We start from the raw sequence: 15,700 nt of genomic DNA, 5'->3' as shown, positions 1-15,700 counted from the left end.
AGAGCCATTGTACCAGAGTAAGATAACATGTTGATAAAAATGTGGCCTTAGAACTTCAGCCTTCCCACCTTCCTCACCTGGGGAAACCATTTGAAGCTGGCATCTGGGTGCTCCCCAGCCCCTGCTGAAAGCGGCCTTTCACTATCCTTGAGAGAAACAACATTGTAGCCACTTGGCTAGAGAGATGGAGCGCTGGCTCTGTGACACTGATGAGCTCAAGGGGCAAGTGCTGTCTTGAAACTCTGGTTAGGGACAGTATGTAGACCTTAGCTAGAATCTGTTGGTGTGACAGGTAACAGTGTAGTGGGATTTGAGAAGCTCTTTAAGTTGCAAGGCCAACGGATGCCCAGATAATCTTTAGGTAACAGGATGAGCAGGTTGGGGTTTTCTGTTCAGCCATACATTCTCTGTGCTTCGGAAGTCTTCCCACCTGGGATGTGCTAGAGAATCCATAACACACCAGGGTTCAGGTTGCAGGATCCTGGGGGACTTGCCTGCTGTTTGTCCTCCTGGCATTTTTCATTCAGTGATCAGGGAGATAACCACAAGGTCATTTGACCACAGAGCCCATGGATCCATTAGAGTCATTGTGAGATGACTTTGAGCCAGAACTATAGCACTTGGCCTCTCCATGCCTCTGCACTAACAGGAGGACCATGATGACATTTTGTGTCCCCTGGTGCAGGTTTTTTAAAATCTGTTCTTGCATCCTTTGACATAGCTCCCTTTAAAGAGTAAAATCGAATTCCCCTCCTATTAAATGCAGGTCAAACACAGTCACTTGCTACTAACAAATAAAAAAAAAAAAAAAAAATTTTTTTTTTTTTTTGGCAAATGTGACAATATGTAACTCCCAAGGACAGGTTATCAAAATGATATGTCTCTGCCTAGTTATCTCCCTCTTGGATTGCTCATTCCAGAGGAAACCAATCACCATGCTATGAGACATCCAAGCAGACCCATGGAAAGGAATCAACTTACTAGCACCAATTTGCCAATCTTGTGAATAAGCCACCTTTTGCTTGGGTCCTCCAGCCCCATTCAAGCCTTTAGGTAACTGCAGCCCTAGCCGATATCTGTCTGCAACCTTATGAGAGACCCCAAGCCAAAACTAACAAATCAAGTACTTACCAAATTACCGACTGTCTTAGTTATCTAGTGTTGCTGTAACAGAAATAACACAACTGGATGGCTTTAAAAAACAGAAATTTATTCTCTCACAGTTTAGGAGGCTGGAAGTTCAAATTCAGGGCTCCAGCTTCAGGTGAGGGTTCTCTCTCTCTGTCAGCTCTGGGGAAACTCCTTGTGATCAATCTTCCCCTGGTCTAGGAGCTTCTCAGTGCAGGGACCTTAGGTCCGAAGGACACAATCCACTCCTGGCTCTTCTTGCTTGGTGATAATGAGGTCTCCAGGCCTCTCTGCTCGCTTCTCTCTTTTATATCTCAAAAGAGACTGACTCAAGATACAACCTAATCCTGTAGATTGTGTCCTGCCTCATTAACATCATAGAGGTTAGGATTTATAACACATAGCATAATTACATCAGGTCACAAAATGGAGGACAACCATACACTACTCAGAATCATGGCCTAACAAAGGTGACACACAATTTTGGAGGAACACAATTCAATCCATAACACTGATGCACAGTATTAGACATAACGAGTGATTATTGTCATTTTAAACCACTAAGTATCGGGGTGATTCATTGTATAATAGACACCCAAAGCATGTGGAATCATTGTTAGCTCAGGCCCTGACTCCAGTCCAAAAGTTCTGAAGAAATCTGAATGCTGTCCTTTCCTCAGTGTACATATTCTAGTAAATGACTATAAGTTCCTTTGGGGAAGGATTAGAGGAATATCTATTCCATACACTTGCTGGCACTGCAAGGTCCTTTCTCAAGGAAACTCAGCCTCTTCTTTTATTGTCTCTGAACATCAGGCAAGGGATAGTCATTTTCCACAGTTGTGGCTGTCAAGAAACCTTCTGCTTGATCACTTGTGATCTCATTTAACAGTGTTAGTCAAGCAACATTCTCATTGGTTTGCCATCTATCTTGACACCAGAAAATCCATGGTCTATTTGCCATCTCCACATGTCCCCATGTGTCGATGTCCATTGACTGAGATTCAGACTTTGCCATCAATTACAGCAATTACTTGCCTCTGATGTTTAAGCTGTGCTGTATGGACTCCTATCTTATTCATTAATACTGTGGAGCCTAGTTCCATAACAGCATCTCCTACCACGAGCCATGGCCTTCAGAGTCCAGTCACCATTGAGCCTGTCAGTGGTTCTAGTGTTTCCTTACTGGCACATTCCTTATCACACTAATGAAGGTGTATCTCCTCAGCCCTCCTGGTCCTATATAAGAAATCTATTCTAGCATTCTCACCTCTCTGAGAAGTTTGACCAGCAGATGCACTTCCAGCATTTCCACCTCATCTACTGTAGGCCATCATTGTTTCCAAGCTCCAGGAAACCATTCCGCCAGGGTAGAGGTATTAAGGCCAGCTCAAGGAGCCCTTGCCAGATTGTGAAACCCTGAGTCACGGCGTGTGGTACTGTATCAATAAACTCTCCCCTGCCAGCCTGACATTCCTTCTTCCCTGGTCTAGCACCCTTATGCTCCATTCCCAGGCATATTCTACCCAGTCCTTGCTAGTATCTATTAACCAGGTCTTACAGCTCTTGGAAGAATAATTTCTTTCTTCCAGTAACAGGAACAATGTTTCCTTGCTCGGGCTGTGCTGTGTCATGATCCTAGTTACAGAGCTCAAAGCCAGCAGGCAAGGCAGGAGAGACCTTGGGGAAAATATAGCATCATCTTGAAAGGCCCCGCCCCAGGTGAGGTCTTTGCATGGTCTCTAGGCAACGGGAGAGTGTCTCCTCCAGCATCAAGAAGGGCACCACCCCTACCAGTCTAGAGACATCACAAGAAAAAGTGTTTTAAGTACATCCACTCTAGGGGTCCCATCACAACCCCTGAGTCTAGGGCTCCTGGACACTCTGCTAACTCATAACTGAAACCACTCCTGAAGCCCATTTTTCAGACAGAGATTAGACAGGCCTATAAAACAAACAACAACACCCATGAGGAATGAGCTTCTTAGTTCAATCAAATATACAAGACCAAATGGGCAACTCCTGCCCAAAAGCAAGACATGAAGGCAGGAAGGGACAAGAACTGGACAAATGGACACAGGGAACCTGGGGTAGAAAAGGAGAGAGTGCTGTCACATTGTGGGGATTGCAACCAATGTCACAAAGCAATATGTGTATAAATTTTTGAATGAGAAACTAACTTGAGCTGTAAACTTTCACCTAAAGCACAATAAAATTAAAAAAAAAAAAAGGAAAGGATTTTGTTTATGGGGATGGTTGCCAAACATGACTGATGTAATTGATTTTTTTGAATTCAATAAATTATAGGTGACAAATGTTGAATCTGCAAAAATAAATAAATAAAGGCCCCATCGCAGGCCTCTGGTTTCCACTGCTTCCCTAACAAGGTCCTGACTTTAGCAGACGAGACCAGCCAGGACATTGTACCTCCATCATCCACCCTTATAACCAAATTTGGGGCCTGGCTCTCAGCATCTCCTCTGGATAGGAAATAGGGGACTCCTTAAACACTCCGGAAACCCTGGTGGTGTAGTGGTTAAGTGCTACAGCTTTTAACCAAGAGGTTGGCAGTTCAAATCCTCCAGGAGCTCCTTGGGAACTCTACGGGGCAGTTCTACTCTGTCCTATAGGGTCGCTATGGGTCGGAATCGACTCGACGGCAGTGGGGTTTTTTGGTTTTAAACACTCCCACAGAGGGCTCTAGCTTTCACATTGTACCCTGAGTTGCAAGGTCTTTCCTCAAGGAAGCTCAGCCTCCTCTTGTATTGCTGGTCTCTAGGTCTGAGGACACGTTCATAGATTGGAGCCAGGGCAGTGCTACAAGACTAGGGGAGGACAATGACATAGCCTGTGTATGCACTTACTGAGTTGAGGTTATTATGGGTTGAATTGTGTCCCCAAAAATGATATGTTGAAGCACCAACCCCTGCACCTGTAAATGTCACCTTGTTTGTAAGCAGGGTTTTTATTTATTGTCAGTTAAAGCAAATGAGGTCATATCAAAGTAGGGCGGCTCTTCATCCTAATCCCTTCGGAGTGGTGTTTTACAAAAGGAGGGGACAGACACGGAAACAGAGTCACATGCTATGTGTGACGGAGTCAGACACCATGAGACAGAGGAAGCAGATTCACCTATGAGCAGCAAAGAAATGCCAAGGGTTGCCAGCAGCCACCAGAAACTAGGCAAGAGCCATGGGAAAGTTCCCCTCTCAAAGCCTTCAGAAGGATTTGGCATGACCGATACCCTGATTTAAACTTCTAGCCTCTGGAACCGTGAGAAAATACAGTTTTGTTCTTATAAGGCACACATTCAGTGGGATTTTGTTTTTGCAGCCCTAGGAAGCTGAGATGGAGGCATATGTCAGCCAGGTCAGGGACACTTTAGCAAGCCAACACAAGACAGGCACTGGGGTAAGAGATATCAACTAAAGATCATGCACGGTCAGGCAGCAGAGGACCAGGACAGGTAAGCTGAGTTGGGGAAGCAATACTAAAAATGCAGGGCAGTGTCTCAGGCCAAGGGAGACTACAGAGTTGGCCCTGAGCATTTAGGTACTTAGTGTGCAAAGAAGAACACCAGAGAATGCCCAGAGGAAGGAGGAAAAGGTCTCAAAAAGGCATTAGTCATCTCCTTGCATTGCCAAGGACCAGCCTTGGCTGGAAGAAGATGGATAAATTAGCTTTTATGAGTAAGCTCCACACTTAATTACATCAGCTGAGTATATGACTTGGAGAGGTCCCATTAGAAAAGAAAATCAATTTCCATACAACAAAAGCCAGTAACTGTCCCCACACCAACATCAAAACTACTGTGCAATTCAGACAATTCGCTGAAACACCAATCACTTCCACAGGAAAAAAATAAATAAAAACAATAACCAAACGCTCCTGGCAGTATACCAAACGGCCAGTGATTATGTCTAAGTAGAGATTTTTTTTGCTTTTCAGCCAGCCCTTTTGATGTTGGCTGACCTGATCTACATTGGCAAGCATTAACTTGGGGCTACATCTCAGCCCAGGGAGCTGCTGCAGGAAAAACTGGAACAAGCCAACTGGTTAGCCGTTGCCATGAATGAGGCACCAAACAGAAGTCAAGGCCAAGGATAGAGAGCCTGGGTGACCCTTGTGTACTGTCAGCTTGTCTTGGTCCTACAGATAGAGCATAAAACGTCAAGGTTCTGGAACACAGTACTCTAAGGAGATATGGCCAATTCTTGACTCAGACTCACAAAGGTACTGGCAGGACTGACTACATAATTTGCAAAATGAAAATGTGGGGTCTGGCCTATTGTTAAAAAATTATTAAGAATTTCAGGACAACAACATCAGAGCATTAAACCAAGCAGGAATCTGATTGAAAGCACAGACCAGACACCCATGAAGGTGGCCCTGGGTGTGGGACAACAAGGTTGGGTGGAAAGGGTACTGGACTTGGGAATCAGTAGCTCTGGGTTTGGGTCCTTGCCCTGCCACTGGCTTACTGTGCGACCATGGATAAGTCATTTAGCTTCTCTGGGTCAAATTTCATCATTTCTCAAGACAAACAAAAAAGATGTGAGAATTCAAGGTTTCAAATCTAGTTTGCTGTTCATAAGACCAATGTTTCAGGAATCAAAGTTTCTATAAATATGTATATACTTAGCCCTGAGAAAGCTTTATTTTCAGCCAATGTCTGTTGCTTACCTGCTTCCTGTCAGCCACGTGCCAGGCTCTAGGGATAGTGACTGGGAACATTCACTTACCCAAGAGACCCACACTCTCCAAAGTCATACCGAGAAATGGCGCTACAACATTAACAAATAGAACATATCCACCAACAGTGCCTTTCAAAGGCATCATCCTGAAAGGCTCCAACTTGAAGCTCCATCTGTGGAATTGCCTTTAGAGACACGGTTAAACCACCAACACAGTCAATTTCATTGCACTGCAGTCACTCCTGTCTTTGGACCAATTACTATATTACCCAGCTGGATTACACCTCTTGTTTGCTAGCCTTAATTCAGAATGATTTTGAACCTTTCAAAGATTTAAAGCCACTCTCAGAGAATTTTTAAAAACATAAAATTTGTGTTGTGTTCTACATTTAGCAAAGTAAATTTTATATGTTTCCTTTGTTCTTCTGAATGATGGAAGTATTATTTTTATCCCCATTTTATATATGAAATTTTGTCCCTAGTGAAAATAGCCAAAGAAATATATAATTGGCCCTGAAATTAATTCTGAAAAAATGCCAAGATTTTTTTGAGAAACAGCAACATCATAGGGATAAGTCTACAGTCTACTGAAGTGATCATCGCAAAGAGGAACCACTCACATGAGTGTGTGAGTTCAGTTTGACTAAAATAGTGACATCATTTTAATCACACTCATATATTAACGACCTGGAAAGTCTGCAGCAAAAGACCTCTTTGAAGCGTTAAAAAGCAAAGATGTCACTTTGATAACTAAGGTGCACTTGACCCAAGCCACAGTCTTTTCAATAACCTCGTAGAAATGTAAAAGCTGGACAATGAAAAAGGAAGCTCTAAGGCAACTTGACACATTTGAATTGTGGTGTTGATGAAGAACACTGAATATACCGTGGACTTCCAGAAAAACCACCAAATCCATCTTGGAGGAAGTACAGCCAGATTGCTCCTTAGAAGTAAGGACTTCGTCTTGCTTACTTTGGACATATCATTAGGAAAGACCAATCACTAGAAAGGACATCATGTTTGATAAAGTAGAGGGTCAGTGAACATGAGGGAACATTCTATGAGAAGGCTTGACATGGTGGCTGTAGCAATGGGGTCAAACATAGCAATGATTGTGAGGATGGTACAGGACTGGGCAATGTTTTGTTCTATTTTACATAAGGTCACCATGAGTTGGAGCAAACTCAACAGCAACTAACAACAACAACAGGTGTGGGAAAATGCATTAGAATTGGCTTTGTTTTGTTTTGTTTTGAATTCTTTCTTAAAGTGAAATCATACACAAAAGTCCAACATGTATAATCCCGCTGATTGGGTTAAGCAAGATAGGGTAGACTCTTCCCTCTGGCCACCCCGCACTTCCCCTGGTCTGTGGAACCCTAGAGACTCTCACAAAACAATTAGAAAAATCCAAGCAAGCTGTAGAAAAATTAGTCATAAAACATTATGTTTGTTGACTCAAGGAGGAAAAAAAGTAGATAATCAATAATTATTTAATGGAAAAATACAACCAGCTAAAATAGAATTGATCGTATTGTGAATATTAATTATATTTACATTCCTTGAACACAAAAAGGATAGATTAAATTTGTTTGAAAATAGGCACAAATATTCCCACCCACAGTAATAGCTCCAGCAGGTGTTATATCTGAGGTAATTGTTGTGATTCTCTTCAACAAACATGGTTCACATTAAAAACAGTGGCACACAGCTCATTACAATTTGTGAAGAGAAAATTCATTTCCTGTTTTCCACATAACTCCTTAAGGGTGGAGTGAGTAGGGCAGGTGGCCTAGGCAGCTGGAAGGAATGTCAGATGCAGCACAGGTCATAGTGGATTACTTGCGGTTGCTAGTGGTTCCTTTGAGTGGGTGTCTTTTTTCAGTGAGGTGGAGGAAGATGTTGGCAAAACTCTGGTTCACCCAGGGCCTCAGAGCCCTCTCTGCAGCCCTCCAAGCAGACATTTGAATCCTTAAAGAGATGCTTCTTTTAATTGACTTTTGTGTAAGTAGCAGCATTTCAGGTAGACTGGGAGTAGAAATCAAGACCCAATAAGCCTTAAGAGACACAGACATGAAATTCGAATTATGAGATTAATTTGAAAGAGTGTCCCAATTTGGGCTGAGGTGGGAAAGAGATAGTACAGTTCTTGGAACTTGGCCCAGAGGCAAAAATATTGGCTTACAAATTTGTGTACTAATGGAGACTCATTGGCCTTTATGATCCCAGGTAATAAAATAATGCAAATCAGAGTAACACAGTATTGAGTGCTATGATAATAATACTATTGAGTACTATTGAGTGCTGGTGTTGTACTCAGTGTTTATCACACATCCTTTCATTTAATCTGCACAGAGCCTATAGGCCAGGTAGTACTATTAGACCCATTTTACAGCAAAGGAGTCTAAGACTTAGATTAAGTAATTTGACAACATCACATGTTTAGTAAGTGACAGGGCTGTGACTCTGACCTAGTACTTTCTGATTCTTCAGTCTATGCTTTGGCCATTGCACCATGCTGCCTGCTATACTGGGTGGGCAGACTCTGACATGTTTTCTGTTTTGCTGTAGAAGCTGGAGAGTGACAAGGCAGAAGGACAACCTCCCCCATCTCTTCATCCTGAAGACTCTTTTGCCCAGACTCAGCAATACGGAGGTTCAGACCTGGAGCAGACCATAGGCCCACCCTAGCTCCCACAAACCTTCTCACTCTCATACACAGGTTCCTGGGAGAACAAAATGAAGGGTGGCGGGGCACAGGGTTCAGCTGGGCTGCAGTGGCCCCCTCGGTCTTCACTCCAGCCCCCAGGTCACCGCCCTTCTGGCCATTTACCTCTTGGTTCTTCCCGAACACACCGCAGAGCCAATAGCCTTGGAATTTCCTATGAACACATGGGTTTTACTACTCTCTTCCTGTTTCAGAGATTTTTGGATACATTTATAGTGTTCTTGTAAATGCTAAAGATAAGGCATGGAATGCAGCTCTTATCCCCTCCCTCCCTTCCTCCAATTTTTATTTCTCTTAATATAGAAATGGGCCAGGCCCTGCTACTTATAGCTGAATATGTTGCCATAAAAATCTGAAAACATCTTAACCTTCTTGCCAATATCCTCAAAAACTGAGTCTTTCTCCAGGGAGTAGAGAATATTCTGCATTCTACTTTTAGGTGGAAAAATAAAAGGGGGTGGGAGAAATAGTTAAACAAAACATTCATTCCTGTTGAGAGAATTAGAAAAAAAAAATAATAGTAGCTTTTGCACTTCTGCTCAAAGCAATATTGTGAGTTTATCCTTTAAATCTCCCCCTCTTCTCCAAGCACAGCAGTTATAAATTAATTTTTCTTTAAATGAAAAAGAGAGAGCCAAAATTACAACAAAAACAAACATATCTAAGGACTAGAAATTGAACAAAAACACAGTTCTGAGTGTTGATCTCACAGCCGGGCGTGGGGGGGTTGGGTGGGGAACTCCAGAGAGGAAGTCAGGAGTTCAATCATGGGGGCACTGGGAATCCAAAGCATCACTTTCCTCTTAAGAAACTGGAGCCCAGGTCGTGAGGAACTGAGGCAAGGCTGAGACTGGTGTAAAAATGCATGAGCTACGGCTGCTACCCCAAAATTTGGGAGTTCAAATCCACCAGCTGCTCCTTGGAAACCCAATGGGGCAGTTCTACTCTGTCCTATAGGGTAACTACGAGTTGGAATCAACTCCATGGCAATGGGTTTGGCTGGTTTTGGGTGCACATGGAGAGGGCAGCAAAGAAAGAAAAAGCTAGTTCCACTCATTGCTTCGGTGACTGGGACTATGTTGTCCCCAATATTACCAAGGCTGGGAGCCTCAGGGCAGGAGTATAACTCAGGCGGGCAGGTGGAGGCAAACACAAAGCCAGGATGGGGTGAAATCAGAGAAAGAAGAAGAAGGGGAAGGAGAAAAAGCAGAAGGAGGAAGAGGAGGAAGGGGATGAAAAGGAAAGGAAAGGGGGGAGGGAGAGAGAAATTAGAAACCATACCCAATCCAGATGACCCTACAAACAAAAATTTTAAAGGAGACAAGGAAATGTAACACTAAGAAAGTGCTCAGACAAACTCAATGACGAACAGAGAAACTCACTCTCTATGAAGTGCATACAGTAGACGCAATCTCAAAATGAATGAAAATGAGTTTGTTTAAGCTCTTGAAGATATAAAGGAAGGACTATTCATAAATAGTAAAAAGACTCCATGAAAAAAACTAGAAACAATGAAATAAGAAAAGATAGATATAAAAAAAAAAAAACTGATTAGAAGGCTTGGAAAAGAGAAATGAAAGAATTGAAACAGCCATTCTAGGACATCTCCTTGGTTGAACACACATTCAGCATTCCCTCACACGCCTTAAACAACCTTAGTACCTTACAGTGGGAATCTCAGGCTCAGAAAGTGGGCCAAAGGTGCTTGGTCCTCTAGGAGCTGCTCAAATGTGTGTGTGTTTTGTGTGTACGCGCATGTGCGTATGCGTGTGTGTGTGAGAGAGACAGAGAGAGAGAGACAGAAAGACCGAGAGAGACACAAAGACAGAGACAGTGAAAAAGGAGTAGGGAGTGTTGAAGGTGGTGGAGTCCTGGAGTCCTGCCCCCATTAGCTCTATGACCAGTATTATTCAACCTCCCAGAAACTTCCTGGACTTGTCTGCACAATGAAGGTAATAATGACCACGACAGGGTTGTGGTGGAAATAATGAACATTTTATGTAAAGTGTTCTACCTTTAGTAAGTGTAACTTACCAAAGAATCAAAGTACATCAACACCTTTTAGAAAATGAGTATATTTTTTAAGAATAAAAAGGGTTGTGGTGCCTTACACATCACCTTCCTTTGTTATCAAAGTAATGCCTTCTCTGAATATTCTGATTACAACAATGTACTGTAGATAGGTAGCTTCTGAGTCCTAGTCTTGGAGGTTTTTTAGGTAACCGCCCATTAAAGCTTTTTTCCTCCACTCCAGTACCTTTCCACATGGCTCAACTGAATCAGAATTAGATGGCTCCACAGAAGTGTCATTTGCTCAGTTGACAGGAGAAAAATGTTTCAAAATGACTTAATCCTTTTACTCTCCAGAGTCTTCCTCCTAAGTGCTCCCACTTAATTCAATAAAAACTTATCTCTGTTAATAAATGTCTGTGTCTGCTCCAGTCTGGGACTTGGGCTAGCCTGGTATCCACCCATCATTGTCTGATAGAGGAGATGCCTGAGTCCACTTTCCCAGCCCTGGTTAGTGGGCATGACATGGTGGCTGACAGTGGCGAAGGGCTCATTTCCAGTTGTTGATGCCTCTCCCACCAGGAAAATTGAACCCTGATTAAATAAAACATGGCAGAATTAGATTTTTCCAACATAAAGAGGACCAGAAACACCCGTGCCTGAGAGCCTAGGCGCCATCAGCAACGTGAAGGAGAGTGAGGGTAACGTGAGGAATTCCCACGTCCCCCCAAGGCAACCTTGGTGTCAGAACTGAGGGAGCAGACCTAACATAAGGAGATAATATGACACTCTTTCTCTTTATTTATTTGCAACTTTTTAAAAATCATAAAATATTTCAAACACCCAAGATAATAGACGTTAACATTTTGCCTTTTTTTCATGACGTTGACCGATCTCTCTAAGAAATAAAATATTATACATATGACTGAAGCCCCACCCTACCTGGGTAATGTTCCCCACTCTCTATCCCAGGGGTGGCTACTATTATGAAGTTAATATGAATTTTTTTTTTTTTTTTTTTTTTTTTACTGCATATCCATTGTCGTTGCCGTTGTTAGGTGCCATCTAGTCGATTCCAACACATAGCCACCCCCATATGACAGAGTAGGATTTCGTCATAGGGTTTCCTAGCCTGTGACCCTAACCAGAGCAGATCACCAGGTCTTTTCTCCCACGGAGGTGTTGGATGGGTTCAAACAGCCGACGTTTCAGTTAGAAACCAAGCAAGTAACTGTTGCACTATCAAAATCAAAAAAATCCAAACCCGTTGCCATCGAGTCGATTCTGACTCACAATGACCCTGTAGGACACAGTAGAACTGCCCCAAATGATTTCCAAGGAATGGCTGGTAGATTCCAACTGCCAGCCTTTTGGTTAGCAGCTAAACGCTTAACCACTGTGCTACCAGGGCTTCTTATATATTCATTAGATATCCTTAAACTTGGTACTATCATGTGCTTTAAAACTTGTGTGAGTGGCATTACACCCTTTGCAACTTGCTTTTTTTCACTTGATATTATGATTTAGAGATTTCATTTGTTTATTTTTGTCTCATAGTTACAGGCTGCCTGCAATAGACCAGGCATTGTTTTAGGCACTGGAGAGATGGTACTGAAAGAATAAAAAAGACAAAACTCCTATTCTCATAAGACAGAGAAGTAAAAAGATCAGTAAAACACATATTATGATATATATGAAATACAGCATATATGAAAAATATATTATGCCAGTAATAAGCGCTAAAGAGAACACTTAAGGAAGAAAAGGGAATAGGGAGGGTGTATGTGGGGGACGGGAGTGAGTGTGGCATCTTCGACAGATCATGGTAAATTAACTGCTATCCTGTATTTAGAAACACAAACAACCAGTCGTGTTGAGTCGATTCTGACTCGTGGCAACCCTACGCGTGTCTGCGTAGAATTGTGCTCCATAGGTTTTCAATGGCTGATTTTTCAGAAGCAGATCTCAAGGCTTTTCTTCCAAGGTACCTCTGGGTGGACTCAAATCTCCCACCTTTTGGTTAGCAGGGAGTGTGTTAACTGTTTTCACCAGCCTACATGGAGTTGTTGTTGTTGTGTGCTGTCAAGTCAATTTCGACACATAGTCATCCTATAGGACAGGGTAGAGCTGCCCATAGGGTTTCTAAGGCTGTAATTTCTATGGCAGCAGGCTTTTTCTCCTGCAGAGCTGCTCATGAATTTGAATCTCTGACCTTTGTGTTAGCAGCCAAGCACTTAACCATCTGCCACCTTGGCTTCTTCCATATGGTATGTGAAATGATGGCTTTTTATTACAGAGAGCACTGGCTTGAACGTATATGCTTGCTCACAGCTTCTTTTGGAATTGCCCAGTCATGGTATACATGCATCTTTAACCTTGCTAGGTATTACCACACTGCTTCCCTACATGTTTTTACCAACATATACTCCCCCTAGCAGAGCACTAGGATTTCCATTTCCCCACCTACTTGCCAACACTTGATTATCAGACTTATAAATTTTGCCTTTGTGAAGGGTATAGATGATAATTTATTGATCTTTTTAATTTTTATTTCCCTAATTATTAGTATGGTTGAACATCTGTAAATACTTATTGGCCATTTAAACTTTCTTTCTGGAATTTCCTGTTCACATCACTTGCCATTTTCTGTTTAGTTATTTGTCTTAATTTTCTTTATTTATGTGGGTTCTTCATATAATGTGGATCAATCCTTTGTCATCTATAGGAATTGCAGATATATTCTTCCTCTTTCTGTCTTGTCTTTCTACTTTGTCTATGGTATCTTTTGCAGGCAGGATTAACACTAATTATCTGTTTAATCTCAATTGTCATGTTTTTGTTCACAGTGTTTGCTTAAGAGTTCTAAAATGTCCACCATATGTATGACAAGTCTCCTCTTTTTCTCCTTGCTCAATCTTTCTAGAGATATATTTCATTAGTCTTTTCAAAGAACCAGTTACTGAATTTATTAATCTTTTTAATTCTCTTTGTTTTCTACTGATTTCTGTTCTAATCTTGATTTCTGATGTTTCTTATACTTTCTTTCAATTTTTTTCCTAATAAAAAAAATTTTTTTACTAATAATTTCTAATATATATACTTATAGTTTTAGTTCTAAAAGCTGTTTTTGCTGTATTCCACAACTTCATTTTCTAACTTTTATTATTTTTTTTCTTTGATTGTGAATTATTTAAAAATGGGTTTTATAATTTACCAACACGGGTTTCTTTTCTTGAGGTATTTAGTTTCTTTAACTTTTTTTTCCTTCCTCCTTCTCTCCTCCCTTCTTTCTGTTTTTCTCTGCTCTAGAGAATATGGGATATATTATACCAAATATTTAATACTTTTGAGACTTTCTCTGTATCTTAATACATGGTTAATTTTTATAAATTCCGTGTAGGAATGAAAGAATATGTATTTTCTAATCGTTGAGTGTAAGGTTCTCTCACTATCTATGTATCTATCTGTATCTAAATATCTATATCTCTAATTTATCAGATTTGGAATTACATTATTTAAATCCCTATACTATTTTAATTCTTTGCCTATTTCATCTGTCAATGACTGGCAAAAGAGTGTTCAATCTCCCGTAAAGATTGTAGATATGTATTAAATGAAACAAAAAGACAACACAGGGTAAAAAAAAAAAAAAGGATTATAGATTTGTGAAAATGTCCTGGTAGTTCTGTCCATTGTCTATTTACATGTTTTAGGCTAAAATGTTAGGTATTCAAAGCTTAACAATTGTTATCTTTTCTATTGAATATTCCTTTAATCATTATGTAATGAACCTCTTTATTCCTAACAGTGCTTTTTGTCCTAAAGTGTATCATACCTGTTGTTGATATAGCTTTCTTAGTTTAATTAGTATTTGGCTTTACAATGACTATTTCAGTGCTATGTTTTACATATGTTTCTTGTAAGTAGCATAGAACGGGATTTTTAAAATCCAGTTTGAGCTTATACATTGTAAGTCATGGTAATAGTCTTCTGGTCACCATGGTTGCTATGGAGAAATCTGCTGTCAGTCTAATCATTATTAGTTTATGTGTGACCTATATTTTCCCCATATGCCTTGCAGATTTTCTCATATTATTTATTGCTTAACTAGGTTTGGTGAGGTAAGAAGTCAGTCAAGGTAAGAATAAAGCAGCAGCAGCAGAGATAGAGAGAAACAGATGAATGTGAGATATGTTTTAGAGCTATAATCAGCAGAGCTTGCTGATGGATGGTGAGAGAGAGACTGAGAAGGAGGATCAAAAGTGGGCAGAGAAATAAGGAGAGCATGAAATTCAAGAGAAGAGAGGGCTTAAGGATGAAAAAGTGGTGAGCAGTATCAAATACTTCAGAACGGTCAAGCAAGATTAAAAACTGGGTAATGTGGATGCCATTGGCAAGCCTAGCAAAAGTGTTTTGCAAACAGAAAGAGGTAGAGCCGGGTTGAAATGAGCTAAAGAGTAAATGCGACGTGAGGAAGCAGAGATAGACTGTGGAGATACTCTCACAGGAAGGGGAAAAGGGCATCTGTAGAAAAAAGAAAAAAGATTCAACTCAGGGATCGTTAAAAACCAACCACCAGTTGCTACTGAGTCAACTCCAACTCACGGAGACCCCATGTGTGTCAGAGCAGTACTGTGCTCCATAGGATTTTCAATGGCTGATTTTTCTGAAGTAGATCTCCATGTCTTTTTTCCAAGGCGCCTCTGGGTGGACTTGAACTACCAACCTTTTGCTTACCAGCCAAGCACATTAACCATTTGTACCACAAAGGAACTCCCAGGAAATGTTGTTGTCGTTGTTAGGTGCTGTTAAGTCAGCTCCGACTCATAGCAACCTATGTACAACAGAACAAAATACTGCCCGGCCCTGCGCCATCCTCACAATCATGGCTATGTTTGAGTCCTTTGTTGCAGCCACTGTGTCAATCCAGCTTGTTGAGAGTTTTCCTCTCTTTTTCTGGTCTTCTACTTCACCAAGCATGATGTCCTTCTCCAGGGACTGGTGCCTCCTGATAACATGTCCAAAGTACATGAGGCTCACCATCATTGCTTCTAAGCAGCATTCTGGCTGTACCTCTTTGTAATGTTTAAGGTTGTGTGTCAACTCAGCTAGGCCGTGATTCTCAGTGGTTTGGCAGTCG

The sequence above is a fragment of the Elephas maximus genome, chromosome 4 (assembly GCF_024166365.1).
Source record: "Elephas maximus indicus isolate mEleMax1 chromosome 4, mEleMax1 primary haplotype, whole genome shotgun sequence".
Taxonomy (NCBI): Eukaryota; Metazoa; Chordata; class Mammalia; order Proboscidea; family Elephantidae; genus Elephas; species Elephas maximus.
Note: the sequence above shows the minus strand (reverse complement) of the source record.